Genomic DNA, 20989 nt, shown 5'->3' with positions numbered 1-20989 from the left:
ATAGATGACAGGTTGTGTGCCTCAACCTCTATCACCTTCACAAAAGTGGGAGAAAAAGGTCACAATGAATATTAAAATGTCAGAATGTGTGAAAGTTGAAGAGTCAATGTAAAACTCTGACAACCTTGCAGTTATCTAACCATTGCTATATGTTATACATGCTATAGTGAATTTTCAATATTCAAATAACATGTAGATCTAAAACACTTAAAAAATGAATATGGTAAATAAGCATTATTGTGTTTTAGACAATAAGACAATAAGTAATACATCTTTTAATCTTATGATTAAAATTCCTGATTTAAGTTTTTTTTGAGTCTGTAATATTGATGGCTTCTTTATTTATTTCAGCTTTTGTGAGCTGCAGTATCAAACATACCCATGACCGAATTTATGTCACTGCCCCAGGTGTACAATGATGGTAACACAACACTTCCTAGAAGTATTAGTACCCATTCCTTCTGTGGATTGGGGAATGGTGCCTACCAATCAGACATTGATGCCTATGTTCAAGTGTTCCTGTCACTTAAAAAAAATATATAATAATTTGACATGTCACAGAGACAAGTTAAAAATTTGGATTGGTCGGATCTCAGTTCCAAGACTTCCTCACCAATCAGGAGAATGAGTAGGAAAAAGCAGGAAAGGGAATATAGGTCATGTCGCATTTGTCGGACCAAGCGGAAAAGTATCAAACAAATATGTAAAACTCATCATAAATTTTGTGTAAAGTCCTGCACACCAGTTTTTGGTGTAAATGTGTCAAAATTCTGTCATATTTTTCATAGTTAATATAGCCCTAGACGTTTGTCTGAAACCAACATACGAGTTAATGCATACCAGTTTTTTTTCAAGTAGCTTTTCAGGATACACTGCTCTGTGTGTGTTCATGATAAAAAGTACTATTTGCGACTTGCATATAACATTTTCACCAGTTTTTCCTTTATAGTATACTCAAAGAAGCAGCACCAGTATGGAGGACATTACAGAACAGCACTGAGGTTTTAGCACTGAGGTGAGATCTAATACTCACAATAAGCACTTGTGTTGTCTCTTTGCAGTCTCTCTCTGCCTCTAGATCTCTTTACTCACTGTCCCACCTATGTCCTTCTTTCTTCCTCTCCTCTTCATAGACTTGTGTGGGCAGCATAGAATTTGATCCCTCAGTAAGTGGCTAGCTGTTCTTGTAAACACAAGTTGAAATAAAAGTAAATAAATATAAGAGTAAATACAAATTTGTCTGTGTGTGGCAGGGTGGGGGGGGGGCTTTAGCATGATGATCTGGTAAGATACACTAAAAGGTTTGGTGGTATGTTTGCTTGTACTATTGGTTTATGAAAAATTTGGTGAAATAATAGTGACCATTTATTTTAGGGTTATAAAATGGGGCACATAAGGTGTATTTTCTGTATTTCCTGTGTGTAAATTGCTGAGGTAGGGCAAGACTCTTCTGTATTTTGGTTTCAAATGTATTATTTTAAATATAAAATATAATAAAAATTTTAAAGAACACGGTACGAAAAACCATTCTGTTATTTTTTATTTATAGCATTTAGAATCTAGTTCATGATTAAAAGTGACAAAAAAATTAAAAGATCTTTCCTATTTTCCCTTTTTTAATCACTGATATTATACTTTTTATTTCAGATTTACTCTTTGGCACATCATTGCAATTTTTATTTTTATTATAGTCATCTAAGGGTAAAAAAAAACAAATAAAAATAAAGCGAATAGCTGTGAAATATCTTTTCTTTTATAGACAACCCACATTGTATTTTTATTGACAATAAATTTTAGGATATTTGAGAAAGTATAAATCATGCTGGGAGATAACAGAAAATATACTGAATAATAATATATTTCTTAAAATATGTACTTTTGACAGCATAGCACTGCTTAATGATAATAAGTCAGCTCCATCATCACTCTTCACTGTCAGCCAAGTGAACAATACAAGCCTTATCATATTTTAGTCTTCTGAATACTTTTAATGATTGGCTCCGGCATGTAGAAATAAAGGTAAATAAAGGATAAAAAAAAATTAAAAAAAAGATTTTAATATAATAATAAAATAAATTTCAATCGGTTTCTCCTTTCGTTAAAGTCACATTTGCCCCAAATTATAGCCGGAAATCTGATTTAAAAAATAAAAAATAAAATAAAAAATCTTAATCTCCTCCAGCACCTTTTCATTAGTGTTATAATAGGCACAACCTAAGTCTGGGAAAGGCATTGGAAAGGAATGAGTGAAATAAAAAAATAAATAAATAAAAAAGAGAAATACATGATTTTGATGATCAGTATCTTTTTCAGAAAGCTTCATTGAACCTTTTGGGAAAAATGAGGACTCTTGGTAATCTGTGTGCTGAAATATTTTTCCTTCTTTTTCAAGAAAATGTGCAATTTGGTCAGGCAGAAAAAATTGAACAGAGCTTTCCAAGTAATAAATCACTGGATTGCCGATGACATTCATACAATACGGATATAGTGTTAACTGTATGAGTCAGATAGCCCTTACTGCACTCAGCCTGTTCTTAGGAGGTGACCTTGCCACCGTGTTGTAATCAATCATCCTGGCACAGGACACACTGTTTTTGTTTAATATTACACTATTGGCATATATAGTAAACAAAGTGCAAAATGGAATCTCAATATCAAGCTGTGTATATTGCAAAATGTTCGGATAATAAAAGTTCCGTGGTAAATCTGTATCTCCGTATGGTAACTTACTACTCTGTACATTAAATTTGCATAGCTTCAACTTCTCAGTAGGGTTTTATTTTCATAAGCCATTTCCTTTATATTAAGACATTCCCACTTGTACAGTACAACACGGACATAGATTTTTACTTGATTTATGAAAACCAGTCAGTCTTATATGTGACAAGTCTGCTATATATAGCCTTTGTGTATAAATAGCTACATTCTATTGTTCTATGACATGTGATGGCAAATACCGTGTAACCCTTAGGAGAACATCAAATCCATAATCTCAATACTATGGAGGTGTTATTCTTTCTGTTGTCTTGTCATCTATTGCAGTATATCTAATTCTAAAGAATTTAGCTAGCCTTTTAGGTGGACACTCTGCAATGTTTTTTCCCAGGGTCATCAACCTTCTGTAAATTCCTATGCCAGGGTCACCGACCTTTACATCTTTATTCACTGTTCACAAAATGTCCTGGTCCTGGATTATTTTTAAATTGGAAGTTATTATTGGCTTGGTTAATATAATTGTAAAATTCACTTTAAATGCTCTTAAATCATAATTATTTATTTATATAGTGCACACAGAGCTGCACACTCAAATTGGTTTATTGTCCCCTTTGGGGCTTGCACTCTAAACCTATCAGTGTGTTTTTAAAGTGTGGGAGAAAACCCATGCAAACCTTTTTGTGTTTGGTGGGATTCGAACCCAGGACCCCAGTGCTGTAAGGCAACAGTGCTAACCACTGAGCCTCCGTGCTGCCCTTAAAGTTTTAATGTCATCATATCAGTATTTTATCGATAGCATGGTGACTCGATAGTGGTTAGCCTGGTTGCCTTGCAGCACTTGGGTTGCCATGCTCTCAAACATACTGACAGGTGAATTTAGGAAATGGACATGCACTAATTTGAATTATGCAAAAGCACTGGGAAGTATCTTGGTGCTATACAAATAAAAACTATTATTATTTTAAGCAATAAGCATATGCCACTGAACTTTGGTCAGCCTTGTTTCCTGGGGTCCTGGGTTCCAATCCCAACAAGGACAACATTTGCATGGAGCTTGTATGTTCTCCCCATGTTTACATGGGTTTCTTTTTGGTTCTCTGATTTCTTCCTGCACACTAATAGATGAATCTAGAATTTGGATTGTGAGCATTGGGGACAGAGACCAATGTTTAGGTAGGTGGTCATAGTACCATCCACAATGACAGAATGAATAGTTGCTGAAGATTTCCCAGAGGATCACACTGCCTCTGCCGGATTGTCTTCCTCCCATTGTGTATCCTGGTGTCATCTCTCCTAGGTTAGTGATGTGTACACACCCGATTGTCCACATGATGTAAAAAAAAAAATATCAGACCAAATTATCTTATTCCATTGCTCCATGGTTCAGTTCTAATATGCGGTATAGGTATTTTTTAGTAGTGGACAAAGATCTACATGGGCTTTCTGACAGGTCTGTGACTTCACAGCATCATACACGGCGGGTGCGGACGATCATATGGATTCATGAGCTACATTTTTGTTTTTATAAAAGACGATTGGAAACTGTGGAGAATTTGGCTTTCCCTTACAAATTACAGGAATAATTGGTTATCACAGAAAAGTGTGGTCATTCAATTGGCAATGGCTTTAGGGATGTCAGTCATTAATGTGATCCATGATCATGGTTCTCATTACTTGGATAGGGGATACATTTTAATCTTGAGATATTCCTGTTAATATGATCCACAAATGTACCAAAACGTGCCTAGAGTAAGTTGTGGTGGCTTCTACAACTGCTTTTTAGGTGAAGAGAGTCATACATTTTTGTGCAAGTTCTTGATTTGCACAAAAGTTGTGCAGCCTTTTTTCCTTTTACGCCATTCACATCTGCTTTTAAAAAGTGGGGTGCATAGTGTAACGGAAATCTACACTAACTTGGAGCTCATGTAGATTTCTACATGCAGCTTGCGGGGCCGACGCAACAACGCCTGATTCATTAATAGGCCGAATGCTGGAATTTTACTAAAACTCCAGTCTTAGTAAATTCCCCCCCACTATCACTGAACTTTATATTTAGCACATACACTTAAAACCTTGACATATATTATAGTGGCATTTGTTGCTCTTAGGATTACATGCAACAGAAGCGGTATGCATTGTTTATAAGATACCGCTGAACTGAAAATTGTAGTCAAATAGGCTTTTTAAGTACAGTTGAAAATAGGCATGTTGGTGTATTCCACCCTAATGAATGCCAAAACAGTCACTCAGTTGGCTTCTCTAATGGGGCTCTACGGATACCTTTGACTTACACGTGTGCTTGAGCGTAGAGTAAAAGCACTATGTGAACATTGTAAAATTTAAATATTAGTTTACTTTATCCATATAAAGAAAATCCTAACTGGGCTTTACTGAAACAAAAAAAAAACTACATTCTTAATTTATTATATTCCTTCTTAAATATTTTGAAAGCTAAAAGAATGTTTTATATGTTTGTTTTTAACTGATTCCAGATCCAACAGTACATATTATATTATAAGATGTGTTCTTTTTCTTACATTGCCTTCTTAGGTATTACAGATGCATAGTAGCTCTGTTACCTCCATTATAAATGATTTAGTGGTATATTGTAGTTGTACAGTAAATGCTTTAACAACCTGGAGGAGAAAAATTCATACTTATATGCTAGAAACAGCTCTGGACCAGTCAAAAACATTGGACACATTATTCCCATGTCAATACCGGCATTGTAGAATATTTTGTTGAAAGAAAAATAAGGGAGGAAAAAAAAAATTATTATTTTCAGGAGAAAGTGAAATTTTTTTTCTCAATATGGAAATTCCCAAAATATTATTTTTTTTCTATTGCAAATGTTTGAATTGCGCATACAAAACATGATTGATGAGGCCTGGAAAGCTTAGACCCGTGCCCTTTTGTGCATCAGGGATCGTCAATCAACGCTGTATAATTAGGAGCAGGCTTAAAAAACTTTTTACTTAAGGGGCTATGGAGAAGATGGGAATGTAAGTGGCGGATAATCCGAAAAAAAGTGTATGAATTATTTAAGCATCTGCTATGACTGGTGCAAAATGTGTAACTTTTATAGACAGGATGGAAATAAGGACAGTTCTCACACAAAATAACAACCTTGGCATTAAAGGGGTACTTCAGTGGAAATGTAATTTTTTTTTTCAATTCAACCATTACCAGGAAGTTATACAGACTTGTAAATGACTTCTACTTTAATATCTTAATCCTTCCAGTACTTATCAGCTGCTGTATGTTCCAGAGAAAGTTGTGAAGTTCTTTCCTGTCTGACCACAGTGCTCTCTGCTGCCTCCTCTGTCCGTGTCAGGAACTGTCCAGAGCGGGGGAGCTTTGCTATAGGGATTTGCTCCTCCTCTGGACAGTTCCTGACACGGACAGAGGTGTCAGTAGAGAGCACTGTGGTCAGACTGGAGAGGGTTGTTCAATAAATTCTCAGTAATGATTTGAAGCACTGAATTTTTATTTATATTTTTCTTTATAATCATCCCTATAACATCTATACATTTTTTACATCTAGATATTAAATGGGCACTGTCATAAAGAAACCAACTTCTATAATATCAACAGTTTTTTTTCCGGTTGTGGTCTGAGAAGTTTGCTCTTTGCTAGTTCTCTCTATGTCACTTGACCTGGACGGACATACACTGTTAGACTATGGGGTGGTCCAGGTCTTATAGACATAGAGCTGTCTTCCCGCTCATTTTCATCATCGGTCAGGGTCTGAGGGTTCTATGGACATATGAAAAGTTTTTACTATTAAAGAGAAAAAATTAGGAACATAGGGGGAGATTTATCAAAACCGGTGCAGAGTGTATCCCTTCCCTTCTGATGATGTTTGGGAGGAGATTCTTTCCTCTCACATGGTAATATCTCTGGCTGCCAATAATAAACTCATTCAAATAAATTTTATTCATTTAAAAAAAAAAAAAAAAAGTTGTGTTGCAGCTCGGGCAGATTTCTGGCACATCCTTAGGGCGTGCCCATATATTGTAGATTTTTGGACTGAAGTGTTGCAACTCCTCGATACTCTTGTGAATCCTCCTCCTCCACTAGATCCCTTGCTGTGTATATTCAGAATTACGGATGGGAATTATTGTTCTTGGCAAGGATCTTCGATGGATGGAACGGAGACCCCCTACCATGGCTAAGTGGAGAGATCTGATTAATGCTGTCATACCCTTTTTCCACCTTGTCTATAAGAATAGGAAATGCCCGGCTAAATTTCTGTTGGTGTGGGGTGCATGGTGCTCCTCCCCTTTGACCCTCTGTTCATATTCCATGACTGGCCACCAGAATCTCTAGGATCAGTGGTGATTCTTTATTATTGGAGTTTATACCTATGTCAGTGACCGTCTATCCTCCATTGGATTAATACATTTTTGCTCTCTATGTGAATGGAAAGATGCTGGAGTTTTTACTGTCCTTTAGGGTCACCTGCTGTTTGCTGACCTTTACCATATACCCTTTTTGTTTGCTTTTCTGTTTTTTTTTTGCTTTTCTGTTCGTTTTACTGTGTTCGGTCCATGCAGTCTCGCATCTCCAAGACTTATCCTTATGTTTGTCTGCCATTATATTTATACTGGGATGTGACTTTGTATTTTTATTCTATGTGCAGAGACTGTTTTATCTTGAATACTGACTGTATTCTTGGCGCATCTGCATCGTATTCCACACTGCAGATGAGCCAACGGAAGTCACAGAGGGACTGCAGAGCGAGCTCCCGGCTGCAGCCGGGAGCTTGCTTTGCAGTCCCTCTGTGACTGCCGTTGGCGCATCCGCAAGATGTACCCACTGTACATCACTACGTTATATGTCAGTAAACTTTACTAAATGCATAATTACCCCAGTAACAAAAAGGTCTGCCCTTCCATATATTAGATGTCGACAATAAGATGTACTGTGCAGGCCAGTACCAGTTTATTATATAAAAGGATATGAAGGATACGTACTACTACTTGTAAAGCACCTGCATTGTGGGAGAAGATAAGAGCGTGTTAAGATGTCATATTATTTATAACTTAAGTCTATTTCAAACAGAAGTGATGAAAGTTAAGTAAAATAAATTGAACATAAGATCATTTGCCTTTTGTTCAGCATTCAGATTAGGAGCAGAATTAATTCGGACAATTATTTGGTTTAGGATCAGCTAAATGGAAATTACTCCAGGTATACAAATAGGACTAGCCTCATTTTCCTTTCCATCTGGCCTTAGATTTAATTGCCTTTTTTTCAGCCTAGCTTTAGAATAAAAGAGCAAAATGTCCTAGAAAAGATCTTCTCTATGTTATCCTTCTTTAGTATGAGGAATGGATCTGAAGGTGTATAAGCACAATGGTGTTTATAGAAGGAGCTAATAATAGTACTAATAATAGTCAATAATACTGACATTTTTTCAGTATGTAAATTGGTTGGTGAATTGGTCCATTCATATATTACATTACTGACTAGTGTAGCCCTAAGGCTGTTGTCTGAGATAAAAAAAAATAAAAAAAAAAAAAAGAAAGAAAGAGAAAAATCGAAAGTTTTTTTTCCCCTCCACCTTGTTTCTTTCTGGCTCTGGTATTGCATCAGCATCCTTTTCTAGTAAAGGTGCAATACCATAGAATGGCGCTGTTTCTGTGAAAACAACATTAGACCCTTTTTAACAACCCTTATTTATCTGTTGAGGACATGGCCAATTTTCATTTTTGTGTTTTAAAGGGGTATTCCTGCAAAAACATCTGATTCCCTATCGAAAGGATAGGGGATAAGATGTCTGATTGCGGGGGGCCCGCCACTGGACACCCGCGATCTCCCTGCAGCAGCCCGCATTATATGCATAGCTGCGTCTGAAGTTTCAGAAACCTCCGGGCTTCCGAGACGGGGACGTGATGTCACGTCACACCCCCTCCATTCATGTCTATGGGAGGGGGGGGTGTTGCGGCTGTTACGCCCCCTCCCATAGAAATGAATGGAGGGGGTGTGACATCACATCCCCATCTCGGAAGCCCCAAGGTTTCTGAAACTTCAGACGCAGCTACGCATAGAATGAGGGCTGCTGCAGGGAGATTGCGGGGGGTCCAAGCGCCGCCCCCCGCGATCAGACATCTTATCCCCTATCCTTTCGATAGGGGATAAGATGTTTTTGGCCGGAATACCCCTTTAATTTCTTTCCTCCTCCTTTTCTTATTCCATCCACAGACCCATATAAGGGCTTGTTTTTGTGTGACCAATCGACACCTTTCATTTTTCCATTTATGGCCATGTATGGCTCAATGGAAAAAAAAACTTATTTGTGGAGAGGAATTGAAGAAAACGACAAAACAAACAAATTTTGAGGGTGCTTTTTTTTTTTTTTTGCTGTACACATTATGGTAAAACAGACATGTTCTTGTCACGATTCGGCTGGCTAGAGGTGGATCCTCTGTGCCAGAGAGGGATTGGCGTGGACCGTGCTGGTGGACCGGTTCTAAGTTGCTACTGGTATTCACCAGAGCCCGCCGCAAAGCGGGATGGTCTTGCAGCGGCGGTAGCAACCAGGTCGTATCCACCAGCAACGGCTCAACCTCTCTGACTGCTGAAGATAGGCGCGGTACAAGGGAGTAGACAAAAGCAAGGTCGGACGTAGCAGAAGGTCAGGGCAGACAGCAAGGATCGTAGTCAGGGGCAACGGCAGGAGGTCTGGAACACAGGCTAGGAACACACAAGGAAACGCTTTCACTGGCACAATGGCAACAAGATCCGGCGAGGGAGTGCAGGGGAAGTGAGGTATAAATAGGGAGTGCACAGGTGAACACACTAATTAAGCCTGCTGCGCCAATCAGTGGCGCAGTGGCCCTTTAAATAGCAGAGACCCGGCACGCGCGCGCCCTAAGGAGCGGGGCCGCGCGCGCCGGGACAAGACTGACGGAGAGCGAGTCAGGTACAGGAGCCGGGATGCGCATCGTGAGCGGGCGCCTCCCGCATCGCGAATCGCATCCCGGCTGAGAGAGGTATTGCAGCGCACCCGGTCAGCAGGTCTGACCGGGGCGCTGCAAATGCGAGGATGTTGCGAGCGCTCCGGGGAGGAGCGGGGACCCGGAGCGCTCAGCGTAACAGTTCTCTTTATTCTGTAGGTCAATACGATTTAAATATTACTCATGTTTATATGCTTTCTATTATTTTACTGCTTTTTTAAAAAAATCTATTTTTTTTAACCAATTTAAATATGTTAAAAATGTCCCTATTCTGACGCCCTATTACTCTTATTTTTTGTGTCTTTAATTACTTTTCTTTTTTTCGGTACCACTTGTGCATATATATGACTTTTTGATTACTTTTTATTCAATTTTTGTGGGATGTAATGTGACCAAAAATGTGTGATTTTCTATTTTTTTTCTACATTTATGCTGCTCACCATTTGGTATAATTAGCATTGTTTTTTAATAGTTCTGGCACTTGATAGCGATACCAAATATGTTTAGTTATTTATTTATTTTAAATTTATATAACTTGAGAAATGGGGTGATTTATTTTTTTATTAGAGAAGGGGCTTATTCACATTTCAAATTTTTTTAATTACATTTCTTTTTAAATTTTTAACTTTGATATTATCATCAGTGACAGAACTTGTCAATTGGGCAAAAAGGCTTTTTCTTCAACACCTTCCATTGTTCTATATCCGGGGTTTACAACTTGTGGCCGTTTTTTGTGGCTTCCAATTCCCAACCATCAGACAAAACAACTGCTGTTGGGGGACAATAGGTCTAGTAATGTGTATGTTCACACTGCGTAATGTAAACAAAATCTCAGCTCGCAAATCTCCGATTTACAAAATACTTGGGCGGTAGAACCGCACAGCACTGCGCCATGACCATTGATGGCTGGCTACTCGGACTTCTGCTCAAAGAATGAACATGTTCTTCTTTTGCGCAGATAAATTTCAGCTGTGGAACTGTCCGCCGCTGAAATTCCGCAGTGTGAACAGGTCCATGGAAGACCCATTCACACTATTGTTAGGAGTGCATACTGCGCAATTCAGCGTGCAGAATTCCGCTCTAATTTCGTACGTACCCTTATAGGGAAACACTATCATAGGTCAAATTATGAGTTTTAGTCAAAGCTACTTTAAGAAGACATTTAGACAAAACAGTAATTATATTAATGGGGGAGATTCATCAAAACCTGCGCAGAGGAAAAGTTGATTAGTTGCCCATAGCAACCAATCAGATCGCTTTTTTTTTATTTTTCAGAGGCCTTTTCATGAGTGAAAGAAGCGATCTGATTGGTTGCTATGGGCAACTCAGCAACTTTTCCTCAGCACAGGTCTTGATGAATCTCCCCCTTTGTGTCTAGTGTAGACTATGACTAGTACCCAGGTTGCTCCTTTAAAGGGTATTTGTATAGTGCTGAATGAAAAAGCAGGTAACCCCAGCTTACACTTCTGGAGTCTTCCCAGATCAGACATTTATGGCATAGACTAGTGGTCTCAAACTCCATATGTCGCAAAACTTAAACTCCCAGCATGCCCGGACAGCCAACGGCTGTCCGGGCATGCTGGGAGTTGAAGTTTTGCAACCTCTAGAGGGCCAAGGTTTGAGACCACTGGTGTAGACTGTCGCTCCATCATGGTGGTTTGTTATATAGATAGTTAGATATAAACATTATTCTACAGAATGAAAAGATCTTTTCGATTATGAAGGAAATTGACTGTTCAAAAATTTGGAATACAAGGCATTGTGCAGTCAAGAAAGGGACTCAAAGACAGTTGGTACCATGAAAATCCCAACCTCGCTATTTCCTGAACCCATTTTCTGCCAATGGTGGTCACGGGTACCATCTCACTTTTTGCCGTAGAGTCCCATGGTTGCATTTAACACTCCTTTGTACTCTGGGAAAATAAACAGCTCTGAGTATTAACAGGGAACCAGCTCACATCCCCCCGGAAGATAACGTTGACCCTGACACGGTCTTTCTTAGTTATGCAAAAAAAGAAAAGTGAAAAAAAATGTGTATTGCTTTAATTGACCTATATTCCGTATACCCGTGTTATCCTGTACATTGTCTGCCTTAGAATCACATTATCAAACCTACTGCCTGGCTTCAAACCACTTGGGGATGATCATTTTCACTCCAGTTCTGTTACAATGAGTTACCTACTATAACAATAATGGGTGTCAGGTACTGTTTGGACTAGACAGGATTAAGCTATCACCCCCATGCTGTGTGTTAATTTATTGCTTGTAACATTTTCATATCTGATTCATTCTCACCAACCCCGGCTACTGTTTTACTAAATTCCAATTCTCCTCCAGTCTCAGTACCGGTTGAACTTGAGATACCTGCCACTGAAAAAAACGCTTTCTCCTCAATACAGGAATCAAGTAGAATCCTTAGAGAGTTTTGCTCTGTTCTCTTTGCCGAGCAGGGGAATAAAACACAATCTCAACGTACGAATATATCTAAGCAATATGCTAAGGTGTGACACAAAAGCCAAAATATTAGCTTTTTAGTAAACAAGAAAGGAAATTGTGATGCTGCTTGGGATCCCAGCGCAAGACTTCTTTAGGTAATAGTGTTATTTTCTCCAGAAATTCAGGGTCACAGCTGCTTAGAATATACATCAAAAAAATCTTCCCCCGGTTTTGTTTAGTGATTATGTAGGACCAACTGAAGAGGTGTTTATTTCTGTGTGTAAATTGGATACAGTATTTCTTATACTTTAGCCCGAGGCACACTTGGATTTGTTGATGGTGTCAGAAGCCAAGAAGAGGAAAGCAACTACAATAAGGGAGCGAATCTGTATTCTATCCATTCGTTCTTCGCTAAATCCTAGTAGATCCTAAAAATGTTACTTCACTGGAGATACCCATTATAGAATATTGTATCACATAAGTTTAAATGATTGTTTCTAAATATAGAGAAAATCAGGTAGATGCAAACATAATAATAATAATAATAATAATTTATAGGAAAAAATAATCAATTTTCTAAAATCAATTCTTAATTAAAGGGGTACTCCGCCCCTACACATCTTATCCCTTTTCCAAAGTCTAGCCCCTTTTCCAGAAGCCCTTCTCCTGGAAAAGGGGCTACTAGTACTCAGCACTGGAAAGAGAGATTTAAGATTGTATTAAATTATTGGATGAGATTCACAAAAATAATGTCAAAAAAATTACATTTTAGCCCTTTGTCGAGGTTGTTCTTGATGAAGATCAGGGTCTAAAATTTACATGTATGTTCTCAATAAACATTTGAAGATTATGTACTTCTGGATGCCGTCACATCTCCTTCTTAAAGTCCACTTAAAGCCAACTGTCAGGGATGTTGACCTACTGACTTCCATTCCATCGTCTACTTAGACACCAAGCCTACTTCAGTGCAATTATATCAGTTTTTTTCTTAGGCTCCTTTCATACTTCCATGACAACGGTCAACAACGGGTCCCGACAGTTCCTATTTACTATTATGGGGTCCGTCAGGGGCCATTGTTTTTTGACGGGAGTAGAGGGAGAAAAAGAAGTTGCATGATATATTTTTTTCACCCGCTATTCTCCCTGTGTTTCCGGACGTCCGTCGCACTGCCATTTCACAATGGCAGTGTGAAAGAAGATTTAACATGTCTCTGTGACATGTAAAAAGTTTTTTTAATGACAGGTACATTTTAAGACTGCCGTGTGAAACACCTGTCTTAGTGAATTCCCCATCTTGTGTATACTTTTTCTAATTCATTTAATTTTCCTAGCTATTCTTAACAAGGTCCCAGTTTACAGAAGACCCCCAGTTTATGTCTGAATGGGACCGGGCACACTTAGAACATGCTCAGAATCTCACTAAAATCATCCTGAGCAAAAACAAATCTGAATATGAAGAAGTAACAGCAGACTTGTGCATAATAAAAACAGAATATCGCACAAGAGTCAGTGAGACAGCATATGATTCATTTCTGAGGAAACTAGAGAAGAAGGTATCTGTAGCCCAATCTGAAATTATGGAGCAAAAATGGGAGAAGTTTGTCAGAGATAAGGCGGACTATGATGCCTTGCAGATACTTACTTGAACAGAAAACCAATAAGCACCGCAGTACACCATTCAATCAGAGACGAGACAACCAGCGACGTCAACCATCCGACTTCTGGACATCGGACTCTGACGAAAGTCAGTCAGATGAGGCAGCACACCCTCCTAAAGTAGACCAGAAGCCTACCGTTCAAGCTGAGAGGAAAAACACTCCCATCGGTCCCATCCCTTTAGGAAGAGAATTAGAAGGGGGAGAAGGAAAAAGAGAAGGCACATCCCAGTTGAAGAGAAAAGGGGTGTCCTGGAGAGACTAGAGACATCCAGCAATACTAATATTGTGGTTAATTTAACCAACATCCCCCTATCCAACGATTGTCAGTCTCTTCTTTCGAAAGGCCTCAACTATGGATAGTACGAGCCTTTTGATCCGGTTCAATTCAAAATAGATCTTTTGAAGGCTACTAGAAAAATAAATCTGCACAAAGCATTCAAAAGGGGCAACATGAAGTTATCTCATAAGATCCATAAAGAAGGAGAGGTCCCTGCAGTGATAGGCCCCCTTGGGTTTTCCCCAATTTTGGGGGCAACCCCAGAGGATCGTAACATTTTAAACACAGTATGTCATCTGTCTTAAGGAGAACCTGTTCCCCCTTCTTCACCCACCAGAGAAGTTTTGTCCTTTAGATGAGGAAACCCTTCTACTGTCCCTATGGGCAGCTCTATTGACCTGTTCACGCGGGCGGTGGAACAGGATGTGAAGGTGTTAATCTACCCTCAACCTAGGAGTAATCTATCTGGAGGTGAGATGGGGGCACTTAAGTGGCTCAACTCCAGGCCGGATTTGCGAGTCATAAGGGCTGATAAAGGAGGCAGTATCATTCTGATGTCCAGTGAAATGTATGACCTGGAAAAAGAACGCCTCCTAGGTGACGTCACCACTTATAAACAACTTAATGCATTTTTAGGTTTGGCGACGACATCCTAATCATTTGGGAGGGTTCAGAAATTAGCTTTCATACGTTTGTCACCTACCTGAACGAGACTAATCAAGAGAACATGCTATTTACCTCTGTATTTGGGAGTTCGGAACTCAGTTTTTTAGATGTCAAATTGAAAGTTATTGAGGTATGCTGATGACCCAGGGATATCGCAAGAGTATTGCTCGCAATTCCCTACTTCACTTTAACAGCTCACATCCTAATCACGTTAAATGCAGTATCCCTTATTCTCAAGTTTTACGTTTAAACAAAATTAATAGTAACAATGACACTTTTTTGACCCAAGCTGCTGACTTGAAGATTATTGACAATAGTCTTGCGAGGGCAATAACAGTCCGAAGTTCCGCCCTGCTATGCCAGAAAAGATTTGTTTTTTCTCTGGCCAATTCTAATATGAATAGTGCTATAGCCAACACACTCCGCAGACACTGGTATATCCTGGAATTGGACGGTTCGGACGGGAGTACGTGCTCCCAGATTGATTGCCCACATAAAGGAAACCCATGCAGGGGACCTGAGTGTCCTAAAACTTGCCAGCCTGGAGAGGGTTAAGTCCCAAGAGGTGGTGATTGGCAGACCATTTCCTTACGTAAGGAAGCCTATTGGATTCTCAAACTTAAAGCAGAGACACACACACACATATATATATATATATATATATATATATATAATGTTATTGAATTTAATCCCTTAACGTCGAAGGACGTAAATGTACGTCCTGGTGATGCGGTACTTAACGCACCAGGACGTACATTTACGTCCTAAGCATAACCGCGGGCATCGGAGCGATGCCTGGATCATGCGCGGCAGGTTCCGGCTGTTGATCGCAGCCAGGGACCCACCTGTAATGGCGGACATTCGCGATCCCACGGATGTCCGCCATTAACCCCTCAGATGCCGTGATCAATACCGATCACGGCATCTGCAGCATCGCGGTCACTTAATTGGATGATCGGATCGCCCGCAGCGCTGCCGCGGCAATCCGATCATCCAGCAAGGCAGCCGAAGGTCCCCTCACCTGCCTCCGCTGCCTTCCGGGAGTCTTCTGCTCTGATCTGCCTTCCCGCAGACCAGAGCAGAAGATGACCGATAATCCTGATCAGTGCTATGTTCTATACATAGCACTAAACAGGATTAGCAATCGAATGGGGACTATTAAAGTGTAAAAATAAAAGTAAAACATTTTTGAAAAACCCCGTCCCCCAATAAAAACGTAAATTGACCCATTTCCCCTATTTCACCCCCAAAAAGTGTAAAACAAATATTTTATATACATATTTTGTATTTCCTCGTGCGTAAATATCTGAACTATTAAAATAAAATAAAAAATAAAATAGCCAGCACAACAGTCTAATATACGGGTGCACACTGCCTTGGCAGATACAGAGTATACAAAAAAAGAGGATTGCAGCAGCACACATTGGTCAAAAAATTTAGGCTCTTAGCAAACTTTTTGATCAAAAAGTGTCCCTTATCCACCACGGGGACTTGGCCTCATTTAGGATGGGACCCTAGCACAAATTCTGAACCTAACGCTCAACTATCCACTCACCTCTGCTGGGCATATAGCCTCTGACTGGGTGACATGCTGGATCTATTTAAAACTCCACCTGTGAAGAAGGGGGAGGGGTGCACAGCTAAAGAGGGTGCCATTTCCCCCTGAATTGTACATACAAGAAAAAAGAAAATAGCCAGCACAACAGCCTAATACACGGGTGCACACTGCCATGGCAGATACAGAGTATACAAAAAAAGAGGATTGCAGCAGCACACATTGGTCAAAAAATTGAGGCTCTTAGCGCACTTTTTGATCAAAACGTGTCCCCCATCCACCATGGAGAGGTGACCTCATTTAGGATGGGACCCTAGCATAAATTCTGAGCCTAACGCTCAACTATCCACTCACCTCTACTGGGCATATAGCCTCTGACTGGGTGACATGCTGGATCTATTTAAAACTCCACCTGTGAAGAAGGGGGAGGGGTGCACAGCTAAAGAGGGTGCCATTTTGATCAAAAAAGTGTGCTAAGAGCCTAAATTTTTTGACCAATGTGTGCTGCTGCAATCCTCTTTTTTTGTATACTCTGTATCTGCCATGGCAGTGTGCACCCGTGTATTAGGCTGTTGTGCTGGCTATTTTCTTTTTTCTTGTATGTACAATTCAGGGGGAAATGGCACCCTCTTTAGCTGTGCACCCCTCCCCCTTCTTCACAGGTGGAGTTTTAAATAGATCCAGCATGTCACCCAGTCAGAGGCTATATGCCCAGCAGAGGTAAGTGGATAGTTGAGCGTTAGGATCAGAATTTGTGCTAGGGTCCCCGTGGTGAATGGGGGACACATTTTGATCAAACAGTGCGCTAAGAGCCTCAATTTTTTGACCAATGTGTGCTGCTGCAATCCTCTTTTTTGTATACTCTGTATTGCCATGGCAGTGTGCACCCGTGTATTAGGCTGTTGTGCTGGCTATCTTTCTTTTTTCTTGTATGTACAATTCAGGGGGAAATGGCACCCTCTTTAGCTGTGCACCCCTCCCCCTTCTTCACAGGTGGAGTTTTAAATAGATCCAGCATGTCACCCAGTCAGAGGCTATATGCCCAGCAGAGGTAAGTGGATAGTTGAGCGTTAGGATCAGAATTTGTGCTAAGGTCCCCGTGGTGAATGGGGGACACATTTTGATCAAACAGTGCGCTAAGAGAATCAATTTTTTGACCAATGTGTGCTGCTGCAATCCTCTTTTTTGGAAACTCTGTATTGCCATGGCAGTGTGCACCCGTGTATTAGGCTGTTGTGCTGGCTATCTTTCTTTTTTCTTGTATGTACAATTCAGGGGGAAATGGCACCCTCTTTAGCTGTGCACCCCTCCCCCTTCTTCACAGGTGGAGTTTTGAATAGATCCAGCATGTCACCCAGTCAGAGGCTATATGCCCAGCAGAGGTGAGGGGATAGTTGAGTGTTAGGCTCAGAATTTGTGCTAGGGTCCCCGTGGTGAATGGGGGACACATTTTGATCAAACAGTGCGCTAAGAGCCTCAATTTTTTGACCAATGTGTGCTGCTGCAATCCTCTTTTTTGTATACTCTGTATTGCCATGGCAGTGTGCACCCGTGTATTAGGCTGTTGTGCTGGCTATCTTTCTTTTTTCTTGTATGTACAATTCAGGGGGAAATGGCACCCTCTTTAGCTGTGCACCCCTCCCCCTTCTTCACAGGTGAAGTTTTGAATAGATCCAGCATGTCACCCAGTCAGAGGATATATGCCCAGCAGAGGTGAGGGGATAGTTGAGTGTTAGGCTCAGAATTTGTGCTAGGGTCCCATCCTAAATGAGGCCACCTCCCCGTGGTCGATGGGGGACACGTTTTGATCAAAAAGTGCGCTAAGAGCCTTAATTTTTTGACCAATGTGTGCTGCTGCAATCCTCTTTTTTTGTATACTTTATAAAAATAAAATGTTAATGATACCGTATGGTGAATGGCGTGAACGTAAAAAAAATAAATTCCAAAACAGATGCTTTTTTACAACATTTTATAAAATTTTTTTTTATAAAAAATGTATTAAAAGTTTTATACAAGCAAATATGGTATCAATAAAAAGTACAGACCACGGCGCAAATAATGAGCCATCATACCGCCGCTTATACGGAAAAATGAAAAAGTTATAGGTCTTCAAATAGGGTGATCTTAAACGTACTAATTTGGTTAAAAAGTTTGTGATTTTTTTTAAGCGCAACAGTAATAGAAAAGTATGTTATTACAGGTATCATTTTACCCAAAGAAAAAAGAACACATGTCACTTTTACTGTAAATTGTACGGCATGAAAACGAAACCTCCCAAAATTAGCAAAATTGCGGTTTTCTTTTTAATTTCCCCTCACATAGTATTTTTTTTGTTGCGCCATACATTTTATGGTAAAGTGAGTGATGGCATTACAACGGACAACTGGTCGCGCAAAAAACAAGCCCTCATACCAGTCTGTGGATGAAAATATAAAAGAGTTATGATTTTTTGAAGGCGAGGAGGAAAAAATGAAAACGTAAAAATAAAATGTTCTGCGTCCTTAAGGCCAAAATGGGCTGCGTCCTTAAGGGGTTAATAGCATCAGTCAGCTACATGTTGTCTTTGTTTCTGTTTTTAGTTTGAGTCACATGTTTTCACACCATGTGCCTGGTATGTTAGTCACATGTTCACTTTGCTTTGACTTTTCATGATGACGCCGCTGACCGTGATGCCTATTTATGATGTCACGTTTTAGGTGGAAGTTGCACACCGCTTTGATGAAGCGCTTTGAGAGCTTGAAACAGTCTGTCCCGGTTACATCCCCCACCTCCACCACTGCACCTGCCCGTTACTACTGGAATGCTTCAATAAAGCTCCTTTGAATGGTGAGTGCTGTCCTGTCTTCTATACTTACAGTGTATCTTGAATTATCCCAGACATTGCACCGATGACATCAACTTCACTCTGGTTGTCACCACCGCACTCCACTGCTACATATATCTAGACAGCCTTAATCTTGTTAGTGCCAGACCACCCTACTCTCTCCTACCTATTACCTTAACAAGTTGGGACCCCAGCATAATGGAAACATCCCTAAAAATATCATCTGGTAATGTAACGATCCTCTGATGTCGTGAGTTGGTTTACTTCTAAATTGACAAACAAAAACCAACAGAAGCAGAAATTTCAGAAAAAATTATTCAGCCTCAAATATATTGTACATTCAGATTTTATATTTTTTGCATTTCTCTTGACTGGGTTTTTTCTCTTACAAATAGCAGGAGATGATATTAGTTGGAGTCACCCCTTTTCTACCAACTTTCCATGGAGCTGAATATTTGCCCTAACGGGACATTGTAACATGCTGCATGCCTATCACCCCAATCAATAAATTGACCTTGGCTTATTTTTGTTTTTGGAAGTCAAAATATTCCTGCTTTTCAGAGTTGTAAATTAATTAAAGATTCTCCACTTTAATAGAACCGTTTAATGCAGTCCACAAAAAATGATGCATTACTGGACACTAGATAAAAGTGAGTTAATTTTATTACATTTATGAATTACAACTGGGCATTTATGTTAAATGTACAATAAAGGATTACCATATATAATACAAATTTATGCTTTTTGGTCATTTTCCTCTATTGAGACATAATAAGTAATATTTAATGTATGGTAGTGATTTTAATGATTTAGCACCAGTATTAAATGCAGAAAAGTCCTCTGGTATTGAACTTCATAAAGAAACAATCTATTCATAACCTTTGTTTTAAATTTAACAAAATTTATCAGACTTTGTAAGTGTCTGTTTAAGATAAACTGCTGGGATCAGGAGTTATTCTACCAAACTAAAAGATCCAGTGTAGAGTGATATGAGTTGTCCCACAATTACAAGTAATATCCAGGATAACTTCAGGATAGGGGTAACTATTTGTTCTCGGGAAGCAGGGGTTGGTGGTCTGACTCCTGGGGCCACCACTGATCACAGCAATTCAAGTCTGCCATTAGAATGAAGCGGTGGAGTGCACATGCTATTTCTGTTCCTTTTATTCTCTATAATAGCTGCCAGGTAAAGTCAGGTACATCATTTGGATATCTTTGTGGCTCCCATGGTGCATTAATGGTGCGTCAACACATATGCATGTCCCACCACTCCATTCTGATGGGAGACTTAGGTCGCCAGTAGTCAGTAGTGACATTGGCCGTATTCAAATTCACGATATTTCGCGAATATATGGACGAATTTTCATCCTATATTTGTGAACTTCGCATATTCGTTATATTCATTGTATATTTGCGTATTCATTGCATATTCACGTAATCGCAAATGCGCATATTTGTTGCACATTTGCGTAATCGCCTATGCGTGTATTCGTTGTATATTTGCGTAATCGCACATGAAACTTAAAAAAAACACTGCTGGGAGGAAGCTTATATAGTGAAGGGGTGGGAAACTTTACTATTGGTTGCTAGGGATGTTGATAACCTCTGACAAGTGTATTTGCATCATTCTCATTGGCCCACAAGCTAAAAGAAGGACTATGCGAATATGCGCTCATGCTAAATATTCGCGCTTCACAGTCTCACACAGTAACTAGTATTGGAGCCTTCTTTAGACCACAAACTGGAAGCAGAGAGGGATGATGATCACTGTGATGTGTTCTGTGAAAAAAAAAATAATAATGATACGAAAATTCATAATTTCAAATATATAGCAAATATATTCACAATGTTCGCAAATTTACAATATAAATTTGAAATGCGAATATTCGCGCCCAA

At 39.6% G+C, this 20989-nt stretch overlaps 1 long non-coding RNA gene across 1 annotated transcript in view; it reads left to right on the top strand.

Moving 5' to 3' along the window:
* Positions 1–19058, top strand: part of LOC130282010 (uncharacterized) — a 209737-nt gene extending 190679 nt beyond the window's left edge. The window contains exon 3 of the long non-coding RNA XR_008846209.1: positions 18966–19058. This is a non-coding gene — a long non-coding RNA (uncharacterized LOC130282010). The remainder of the gene's footprint in view (positions 1–18965) is intronic.
* Positions 19059–20989: the final 1931 nt, after the last annotated feature.

Source organism: Hyla sarda, chromosome 7, assembly GCF_029499605.1.
Source record: "Hyla sarda isolate aHylSar1 chromosome 7, aHylSar1.hap1, whole genome shotgun sequence".
In the NCBI taxonomy this organism is placed as follows: domain Eukaryota; kingdom Metazoa; phylum Chordata; class Amphibia; order Anura; family Hylidae; genus Hyla; species Hyla sarda.
This window is presented reverse-complemented; position numbering and strand designations above follow the sequence as displayed.